Raw genomic sequence first — 10,767 nt, forward strand, 5'->3', positions numbered from 1 at the left:
TTTCAAGAATCACTGATCTAATTTCCTATTGGAAGCTATCTTTGTAAGTGGTGTTTTCTTCATTCATACAGACTTTTTATTCAAATTTGAAACATTTATTAGCAGAGACCCTGTGATATGGAGTGTCATTCTAACTTGTAGGGGACATGGGGCCATCAGTTGGACATTGCTTACTGAGAATTATTAAATCACTATATATACAAATGTGGACACCCCTTCAAATGAGTTAATTCGGCTTTTTCAGCCACATCCGTTGCTGACAGGTGTATAAAATCTAGCACACAGCCATGCAATCTCTATAGGTAAACAGTGTAGAATGGCCTTACTGAAGAGCTCAGTGACTTTCAACGTGGCACTGTCATAGGATGCCACCTTTCCAAGAAGTCAGTTTGTCAAATTTCTGCCCTGCTAGAGCTGCCCCAGTCAACGGTCAGTGCTGTTAATTTGAAGTGGAAATGTCTAGGAGCAGCAACGCGTAGTGGTAGGCGACATAAGGTCACAGAACGGGACCGCTGAAGTGTGTCTGTCCTCGTTTGCAACACTCACTCCCGAGTTCCAAACTGCCTCTGGAAGCAACATCAGCACAATAACTGTTCTTGGGGAGTGACCGAGCAGCCGCATACAAGCCTAAGATCACCATGTGCAATGCCAAGCGTCGGCTGGAGTGGTGTAAAGCTCACTGCCAATGGACTCTGGAGCAGTGGAAATGTGTTCTCTGGAGTGATGAATCACGCTTCACCATCTGGCAGTCTGATGGACAAATCTGGGTTTGGCGGATGCCAGGAGAACGCGACCTGCCCCAATGCATAGTGACAACTGTAAAGTCTGGTGGAGGAGGAATAATGGTCTGGGGCTGTTTTTCATGGTTCCGACTAGGCCCCTTAGTTCCAGTGAAGGGAAATGTTAACGCTACAGCATAAAATGACATTGTAGACGATTCTGTGCTTCCAACTTTGTGGCAACAGTTTGGGGAAGGCCCTTTACTGTTTCAGTATGACTATGCCCCCATGCACAAAGCCAGGTCCATACAGAAATGGTTTGTCGAGATTGGTATGGAAGAAATTGACTGGCCTGCACAGAGCCCTGACCTCAACCCCACCGAACACCTTTGGGATGAATTGGAACGCTGACTGCGAGCCAGACCTAATCACCCAACATCAGTGCCCGACCACACTAATGCTTAGCAATGTTCCAACATCTAGTGGAAAGCCTTGCCAGAAGAGTGGAGGCTGATATGGTCATGTAGTGTATCTTCAATCTACTGTTTGGTCAGGAACTGGGTCAAGTGGGCAGGTTACCGCACTGGGCACACACTGGTTGAATCAAAATTGTTTCCAAGTCATTTACAGTGAAATGACGTTGAAACAACGAGGACTAGATGTTGAATAGAGTATGTGCCCAGCGAAACAAAAGGTGCTCTTCGCTATCATCCAGGCCCCTGATCAAGATAGCAATAAAACAAACACTAGCTGTGGAATGACAAACTCTGTGTTGTTAAATTATCTAGGCAAATTAATACATGAAGGAATTAAATTAATTCCCTCATCCTGAAAGATAAATTAGTGAAACCATCTGTTGGGGACATTATCTTGAAACTCCGTCAGTATAGGAGAAGGGGCACGGTGTAACCTCCAAATCTGATTGGCTGTTGTCTCATTCCCCCTCCGCAAACGAGATCCCGGAGCCTTGGTAAGAAACGTGTTTTGTTTTGAGAGTGCTCTTTTAGTTTGTTAAACTTCCTCAGAAACATTGAAAACCTTGAACAGAATGGGCCTATTGCAAACATCGATGACTACCAGGTTATTGCCAGCTGATCTCTCCTTAATAAACAAATCACATAAAATCACCCGCACAGCTGATGTCATTTGCAACCTTTATTGTTGGCCATCATATTACCGTTCCCTAAAGCTGATGTCTGTGTTAACTTTTAAGTTCTGCTTTCAACCAAAATCTCTGTTATAAAATCTCTGTTGTTTGCCCCTCCCACAGCAGATCACTTGATGTCGCTTCGGTGTCAAACAAGCTTGAAAGCAGACCGATATTGCCTTCTCACTTCCAGGATTGTTGAACGTTGGTCAAATATTTTAAGGTTTACAATCTAGCTAGTTAGCTACATCAATGTAGAACCGCAATATTGCGACAAGAATACACAAAGCATGCATGCTAGCTAGCTACACTGAACAAAAATATAAATGCAATATGTAAAGTGTTGGTCCCAGGTTTCATGAGCTGAAATAAAACAAACCAGAAAGTTTGAACAAAAATATTATTTCTCTCAAATTTTGTGCACAAATGTGTTTCCAGCCCTGTTAGTGAGCATTTCTCCCTTTCCAAGATAATGTATCCACCTGACAGGTGTGGCATATCAAGGAGCTGATTAAACAGCATGATCATTACACAGGTGCACCTTGTGCTGCGGACAATAAAAGGCCACTCTAAAAAGTGCAGTTCTGTCACCCAACACATCTCAAGTTTTGAAGGAGTGTGCAATTGGCATTCTGACTGCAGAAATGTCCACCAGAGCTGTTACCAGAGAATTGAATGATCCTTTCTGAACCATAAGCCGCCTCCAATGTTGTTTTAGAGAATTTAGCAGTACGTCCAACCGGCCTCACTACCTCAGACTACGTGTAACCACGCCAGCCCAGGACCTCCCCATCTGGCTTCTTCACCTGCGGGATCATCTGGGTCCAGCCACCGGGACAACTGATGAAACTGTGGGTTTGCACAACTGAAGAATTTCTGCAACAACTGTCAGAAACCGTCTCGGGGAAGCTCATCTGTGTGCTCGTTCTCCTCACCAAGGTCTTGACCTGACTAGTTCAGCGTCGTGGGCAAATGCTCACCTTTGATGGCCGACGCTGGAGAAGCGTGCCAGTGTACCGTTTCAGGGAAGGTCATCTGCGTGCTCGTCGTCTTTACCAGGGTCTTGACCTGACTGTAGTTCGGCGTGTATGGCGTCGTGTGGGCGAGCGGTTTGCTGATGTCAATGTTGTGATTAGAGTGCCCCATGGTGCCTGTGGGGTTATGGTATGGGCAGGCATAGGCTACGGACAATGAACACAATTGCATTTTATCGATGGCAATTTGAATGCACAGAGATGTTTCAGCATGATAATGCACGGCCCCATGTCGCAGGGATCTGTACGCAATTCCTGGAAGCTGAAATGAAAATGTCCCAGTTCTTCCATGGCCTGCATACTCAGACATGTCACCCATTACGCATATTTGGGATGCTCTGGATCGACGTGTAAGACAGCGTGTTCCAGTTCCTGCCAATTTCCAGCAAGTTCACACAGCCATTGAAGAGGAGTGGGTTAACATTACACAGACCACAATCAACAGCCTGATCAACTCTATGCGAAGTGTATTGTGCAGCATGAGGCAATTGGTGGTCACACCAGATAGTGTGACCACCATATCTGTGAGCAACAGATGCATTTCCGTATTCCCAGTCATGTGAAATCCATAGATTAGGGCCTAATTCATTTACATAAATTGACTGATGTCCTTTTATGAACTGTAACTCAGTAAAATCTTAGAAATTGTTGCATGTTGCATGTTTTTGTTCAGCGTAGTTTCAGTAAACTACCAGCTGTACAGTAAACTACCAGCCCTGATCTCCTCCTGTACCCCATCTCTCTCATCTCCTCCCTGTTACCCCAACTCTCAATCTCCCCAATCTCCTCCTGTACCCCAACTCTCTCATATATCTCCATTCTCCTCTGTAACCCAACTCTCTCATATCTCCTCATCTCTCCTCCTGTACCCCATCTCTCTCATCCTCATCTCCTCCTGTACCACAACTCTCATATCTCCCTGATCTCCTCCTGTACCCCATCTCTCTCATCCTCTCCCCAATCTCCTCTTGTACCCCATCTCTCTCATCCTCATCTCCTCCTGTACCCCATCTCTTTCATATCTCCCTCATCTCCTCCTGTACCCCATCTCTTTCATATCGCCCTCATCTCTTTCATATCTCCCCCATCTCCTCTTCAGAGATGAGTAGCTGTTTTCTGAATAAGGAAAGGTTAGAGTCCTGTTTTAAGACTGCCTGGATGGGCCACCCCTAAACTGGCTTCCTCTAGGTTTGTTCCCTCTAGGGAGTTTTTCCTGACCACTGTGCTAGGCTGGGTAACTGACTGTAAAGCACTTTCTGACAACTACTAATGTACAAAGGGTTTTATAAAATACATGTAACTGATACAAGGGTTCTGAGGATGGCTACCTGAGGAAGACTGCACTGGGGACCGGCAGAACCAGATCTAACAGAGACCAGGACCAGCAAGGAACCCGTTCAGACCGGCACCAGCACCTCTATGATGATGATGAAGATGGTGGATCAGTGTGTTGTACACAGGAGGGCAGCAGTAGTGGTGTTGTTCAGTATGAACACCACATCCTCTACTCCTGCAGCTACTTCACTCCTGTCCTCTACTTCAGAGCCTCAACCCCTGGTATGCAGCCAGACAACACTGGCTGATTTACAAGAGAAAGTTTTATTTTCTTCTCATCCAGTCTTTCTCTTCCCCCTTTCTTTCCATCTCTCTGTGAAGATTCTGCTTTGATGCATCTCTCTAAGGGTAGGAGGGTGTGTTTAGAGGAGGTATGGGACAGTGTTAATACTAACTACAGATAGACTACAGAATAGACCCTGGGATATCATCACACAACAGGTTGGTACCGCTCTCCTCCTTTTCCTCCCTCTACACATATCTCTCCAATCCCTTTCTTTATCCCCCCCCCCTCCCATCTACCTTTCACTCACTCAACACTTCTTTGGTTATCTTTTTCTCCTGACTCTCATTTGCCAGTCATTCTTTGTGCTCCAACCCTGCAGGACAGAAGTGTTTATGAAGCCTGTAGGTCAAGCTGCCCTGGAGGAAAAGCTATGAGTCAGACTCAACCCACATTATATCTGAGAGTAATAATAATAATAATAATTAGAAGGGGGCTTATATTTGTACTATTTCACAAGTGTTTATTAATATGCATGTGTGAATTTTTGTATATACAATTCCCCCTGACACACCCTTGGAGAGTGGGTTCACAGCAAGGGTCTGCCATTATTTTTTTTTATTAACATTTTATTTCACCTTTATTTAACCAGGTAGGCTAGTTGAGAACAAGTTCTCATTTGCAACTGCGACCTGGCCAAGATAAAGCATAGCAATTCGACAAACAACAACAGAGTTACACATGGAATAAACAAAACATACTAAATAATACAGTAGAACAAAAGAAAACATAAAGTCTATATACAGTGAGTGCAAATGAGGTAAGATAAGGGAGTTAAGGCAATAAATAGGCCATGGTGGCGAAGTAATTACAATATAGCAATTAAAACACTGGAATGGTAGATGTGCAGAAGATGAATGTGCAAGTAGAGATACTGGTGTGCAAAGGAGCAAGATAAATAAATACATACAGTATGGGGATGAGGTAGATAGATGGGCTGTTTACAGATGGGCTATGTACAGGTGCAGTGATCTGTGAGCTGCTCTGACAGCTGGTGCTTAAAGCTAGTGAGGTAGATATGAGTCTCCAGCTTCAGTGATTTTTGCAGTTTGTTCCAGTCATTGGCAGCAGAGAACTGGAAGGAAAGATGACCAAAGGAGGAATTGGCTTTGGGGGTGACCAGTGAGATATACCTGATGGAGCGCGTGCTACGAGTGGGTGCTACTATGGTGACCAGTGAGCTGAGATAAGGTGGGGCTTTACCTAGCAGAGACTTGTAGATAACCTGTAGCCAGTGGGTTTGGCGACGAATATGAAGCGAGGGCCAACCAACGAGAGCGTACAGGTTGCAATGGTGGGTAGTGTATGGGGCTTTGGTGACGGATGGCACTGTGATAGACTGCATCCAATTTGTTGAGTAGAGTGTTGGAGGCAATTTTATAGATGATATCACCGAAGTCGAGGATCAGTAGGATGGTCAGTTTCATGACGGTATGTTTGCAGCATGAGTGAAGGATGCTTTGTTGCGATATAGGAAGCCAATTCTAGATTTAATTTTGGATTGGAGATGCTTAATGTGAGTCTGGAAGGAGAGTTTACAGTTTAACCAGACACCTAGGTATTTGTAGTTGTCCACGTATTCTAAGTCAGAGCCGTCCAGAGTAGTGATGCTGGACGTGCGGGCAGGTGTGGGCAGTGATCGATTGAATAGCATGCATTTCGTTTTACTTGCGTTTAAGAGCAGTTGGAGGCCACGGAAGGAGAGTTGTATGGCATTGAAGCTCGTCTGGAGGTTAGTTAACACAGTGTCCAAAGAGGGGCCAGAAGTATACAGAATGGTGTCGTCTGCGTAGAGGTGGATCAGAGAATCACCAGCAGCAAGAGCGACATCATTGATGTATACAGAGAAGAGAGTCGGCCCGAGGATTGAACCCTGTGGCACCCCCATAGAGATTGCCAGAGGTCCGGACAACAGGCCCTCCGATTTGACACACTGAACTCTATCAGAGAAGTAGTTGGTAAACCAGGCGAGGTAATCATTTGAGAAACCAAGGCTGTCAAGTCTACCAATAAGAATGTGGTGATTGACAGAGTCGAAAGCCTTGGCCAGGTCGATGAATACGGCTGCACAGTAATGTCTCTTATCGATGGCGGTTATGATGTCGTTTAGGACCTTGAGCGTGGCTGAGGTGCACCCATGACCAGCTCTGAAACCAGATTGCATAGCGGAGAAGGTATGGTGGGATTCGAAATGGTCGGTAATCTGTTTGTTGACTTGGCTTTCGAAGACCTTAGAAAGACAGGGTAGGATAGATATAGGTCTGTAGCAGTTTGGGTCTAGAGTGTCACCCCCTTTGAAGAGGGGGATGACCGCGGCAGCTTTCCAATCTTTGGGAATCTCAGACGATACGAAAGAGAGGTTGAACAGGCTAGTAATAGGGGTTGCAACAATTTCGGCAGATCATTTTAGAAAGAGAGGGTCCAGATTGTCTAGCCCGGCTGATTTGTAGGGGTCCAGATTTTGCAGCTCTTTCAGAACTATCTGGATTTGGGTAAAGGAGAAATGGTGGGGGCTTTGGCGGGTTGCTGTGGAGGGTGCCGGGCAGTTGACCGGGGTAGGGGTAGCTAGGTGGAAAGCATGGCCAGCCGTAGAGAAATGCTTATTGAAATTCTCAATTATAGTGGATTTATCAGTGGTGACAGTGTTTCCTAGCCTCAGAGCAGTGGGCAGCTGGGAGGAGGTGCTCTTATTCTCCATTGACTTTACAGTGTCCCAGAACTGTTTTGAGTTAGTACTACAGGATGCACATTTCTGTTTGAAAAAGCTAGCCTTAGCTCTCCTAACTGCCTGTGTATATTTGTTCCTAACTTCATTGAAAAGTTGCATATCACGGGGGCTGTTCGATGCTATTGCAGAACGCCACAGGATGTTTTTGTGCTGGTCAAGGGCAGACAGGTCTGGAGTGAACCAAGAACTATATCTACTGTCTCTTATACACATCTAGATGTGTATAAGAGACAGGTACATGGTAGGTTCATTGATAATTTGTGTGAGATTGAGGGCATCAAGCTTGGATTGTAGGATGGCCGGGGTGTTAAGCATGTCCCAGTTTAGGTCACCTAGTAGCACGAGCTCAGAAGATAGATGGGGGGCAATCAATTCACATATGGTYTCGAGGGCACAGCTGGGGGCAGAGGGAGGTCTATAGCAAGCAGCAACAGTGAGAGACTTGTTTCTGGAAAGGTGCATTTTTAGAAGTAGAAGCTTGAATTGTGTGGGTACAGACTTAGATAGTAATACAGAACTCTGCAGGCTATCTTTGCAGTAGATTGCAACACTGCCCCCTTTGGCAGTTCTATCTTGGCGGAAAATGTTATAGTTGGCGATGGAGATTTCAGTGTTTTTGGTGGTTTTCCTAAGCCAGGATTCAGACACGGCTAAGACATCCGGTTTAGCTGGGTGTGCTAAAGCAGTGAGCAAAACAAACTTAGGGAGTAGGCTTCTAATGTTAACATGCATGAAACCACCATTATCAACAGCGACCCTGGAGCAATTAGGGTTTAGTGCCTTGCTCAAGGGCATAGACAGATTTTTCCTCGTTGGCTCGGGAATTCAAACTAGCGACCTTTTGGTTCCTAGCCCAATGCTCTAACGGCTAAGCGACCTGCCGCTGAGTATTACACCTGTATATTGTGTGTGACCTTTTCCCTCTTCCTCTCTCTGTACAGACAGGTGAACTACATAGTGAGCTGGCTCAGTGTGGTGGGTCCTATAGCGGGACTTGACATTCCTTTCAGCTACTGTAAACAGGTATCTGCTGCACACCACACACTCCCTCCCTCCACAGCCCCCTGCCCTAGGGACACAGACAGACTGAGTGGACCTCTCACAAACAAGCGTCACATCTAGCGTGGACAACACGTGACACGAAAGTGAATTTCCACTGGAACCACATTCGGCTACAGCTTGGGAGAGGCGTGTTGATGTGGCCTGTCCAGTGGGCAGAAGAGGAGAGTCATGGCTAGAAGGGATACAGTTTTTGTCAAAATAACATCAAGTGTAATTGTTTTGCATTTTTACTCAAACCCTTTTAACCTTAACCCAATTATCCTAACCTGCTACGTTAATTATCCTAACCTGCTGCATAAATTCTCCTAATCGGATACAAAAAGTCAAATCTGACAAAAACTGTCTTCCATCTGGTCAAAACCAGTGACAGAGACCGATGCCCAGCAGATCTGTAGAGAACCAGTGTGACGCACTGCTGACACCTACTGTTGAGAAAGAAACATTACAATGTTTCAGCCATGTCAGAACTGCTAGGATGATTCAGCCGGGTGATGGATTAAAGGAGCGGGATCCCGAAGACAAGTAGATTGGAACAGAGTCCACTATGTGCATGAGCGCTGATCTCTGTGAAAAGGAAACAGACACCTTTCCTTCTGTCAGAGACAGAGCAGACCTGGTCATAGGAGACTAGACAACCATGGAGCAATCAAAGAGATATTTATTCATTTCTATGGGAGCAACTCTATCCTCGTCAAATTTGTTTTGGAATAACACAAATAAAGTATATTGTATCTCTGTCTGGGGGACTGAAGATGAAATCAGCCATTACAGATGTGTTTCCGATGTCCTCTAACCTCTATAAATACTCCTCTCATTATCACCTAACATGGCCAACAATCATTTTGTAACTTTGACATTTCTTGGGAATAAAGTTTTCTAACATATTGTCTCCATTGATTGAGAGCCAGGCCTGTTTCTCATAGAACAACATTGTCGATTTGCATTGATTTAGAAATTGTTGCATGTTGAATGTATATACAGTGGGGAGAACAAGTATTTGATACACTGCCGATTTTGCAGGTTTTCCTACTTACAAAGCATGTAGAGGTCTGTCATTTTTATCATAGGTACACTTCAACTGTGAGAGACGGAATCTAAAACAAAAATCCAGAAAATCACATTGTATGATTTTTAAGTAATGTTCTCCCCACTGTATGTTGTAACACCAATAACGGCTGTGTATAATGGAAACTCTCCCATCTCAAGCCCTGAAATAACACAGCATGTATGATTGCATCTAGTGAAGCTACATGCCAATGAACACAGTAGATACAGTAGGGCTGTTATAGCTAATGCAAAGATGGCGATATTGTATGTTTAAGAAGGAGCAGAAGTCAGTCATCAGGTAAATACAGAGTACGTCAGCCACTCTTGTGGTAATGACTATGGGGCCCTTAGTCACACACACACACAATCTGTCCAATCTGCCCCTAACACATAAATGCTAATATAAATGTCCCAGTGGAGCTCTGACAATGTTAGATTAGTGTGTGTGTAATCAGTTATCCATGTTTTAAAATAATGCATTGTTTGTATTTATTATGGATCCCCATTAGCTGTTGCCAAGGCAGCAGTTACTATTCCTGGGGTCCAGCAAAAATTAAGGCAGCAATATACATTATAATAAAAATAATTAATATTCTAATAGATTTTACAACATATTTCACAATACATTACGTGTGTGCCCTCCAGCCACTACAACACACAATCCAGGTGTACATGTGTATGTATAGTTTGTATGTTATGTGTGATTGTATGTGTGTTTGTACCTGTGTGTGTGACTCTTCACAGTCCTCGCTGTTCCATAAGATGTATTTTTATCAGTTGTTTTTTTTAAATCTGATTTTATTGCTTGTGTGAGTTACTTGATGTGGAATAGAGTTCAATGTAGCCATGGTTCTATGTAGTACTGTGTGCCTCCCATAGTCTGTTCTGGACACCAGAGACCTCTGGTGACATGTCTTGTGGGGTATGCATAGGTGTCTGAGCTGTGTGCTCGTAGGTTAAACAGAAAGCTCAGTGCATTCAACATGTCAATACTTCTTACAAAAAACAAGTAGTGATGAAGTCAATCGCTCCTCTCCTTTGAGCCATGAGAGATTGACATGCATATTATTCATGTTAGCGCTATGTGAACATTTAAGGGCAGGAGTTGCTCAATGCCAACCCTGGATAAACAACAATTGGTACCACATGGCTGTTTCTGACACACACACACAAAGTATGAACTTAGCGAGAGGTCCTGGTGATTTTCAGAGCACTGATTCCCGAATCAACGGCAGAGAAAAAAAATAAACAGTAGATTTTGTGACTGAGCCGTAGCTGATTTTGAGCCTGGGAAACAGTGAATAGGATGGATGAGCACCAGTGAACTGTAGTTACTGTACTACAGGCTGTATGTATGCACTACTATATACCGATACACTGCAGATTTAGTTCTGCATATATGACCCACTGGG

General features: G+C 44.4%; 1 pseudogene; it reads left to right on the plus strand.

The window, feature by feature from the left end:
* Positions 1-3,379: 3,379 nt before the first annotated feature.
* On the plus strand, positions 3,380-8,336 carry LOC139024611 (ubiquitin-like-conjugating enzyme ATG10; annotated as a pseudogene).
* Positions 8,337-10,767: the final 2,431 nt, after the last annotated feature.

Source organism: Salvelinus sp. IW2-2015, linkage group LG4q.1:29 (genome assembly GCF_002910315.2).
Source record: "Salvelinus sp. IW2-2015 linkage group LG4q.1:29, ASM291031v2, whole genome shotgun sequence".
Classification (NCBI taxonomy): domain Eukaryota; kingdom Metazoa; phylum Chordata; class Actinopteri; order Salmoniformes; family Salmonidae; genus Salvelinus; species Salvelinus sp. IW2-2015.